The sequence below is a fragment of the Gekko japonicus genome, unplaced genomic scaffold (assembly GCF_001447785.1).
Source record: "Gekko japonicus isolate JY-2015 unplaced genomic scaffold, Gekko_japonicus_V1.1 scaffold554, whole genome shotgun sequence".
Taxonomy (NCBI): domain Eukaryota; kingdom Metazoa; phylum Chordata; class Lepidosauria; order Squamata; family Gekkonidae; genus Gekko; species Gekko japonicus.
The window spans coordinates 297,459-298,036 of NW_015171520.1; positions in this window are offsets into that span (position 1 = coordinate 297,459).

Here is a 578-nt window from a genome sequence, read left to right on the forward strand (position 1 = left end):
TGCTGAAGATGCGGGGTAAAAAACTAGTACCTCCGAGGTACTAGTTTCCGGAAACCGCGAGGCAAGGGTGGGCGTCTGATCACGTTTCCGGTGGCATCCGGCGCCCGCCCATGTCCCGACGTGAAAAGGTCCCCCCCCCAAGTCTCCACGGGATCTACACAAGCACCCAACAGAGCATGCGAACACTTGGGTTAAAAAAAACAAAACCCCGCCGATCCGCTTCTTTGCCGCGCCGCAGGAGTGAGGTATGATCGGCACCTCCCCAGCACCTCCCCCCCAACCACGGGACGTCGGTGGGACATTTGATCCTGCTGCCGCGCGGTAGTTCGCTCCAGGGCAAACAGCCATGCCTCCCCCCCCCCCCGGCGATATCCGGCCCGTGTGACCGGGGCCAAAGAAATGCAAGTCCAGGAGGCAAGGAGGCAGGCAGGCAGGCAGGAAAAGTGTCAGCCATTTTACTGTTTAAATGGATGGCAAGGATGATATTCAGTGAAGACTAGTTTCAGTGAAAATACCTGAATATTGGTTTAGGGCTAAAATGAACACCTTCTATTCATTCAGCTTTAGATAGTGATTTG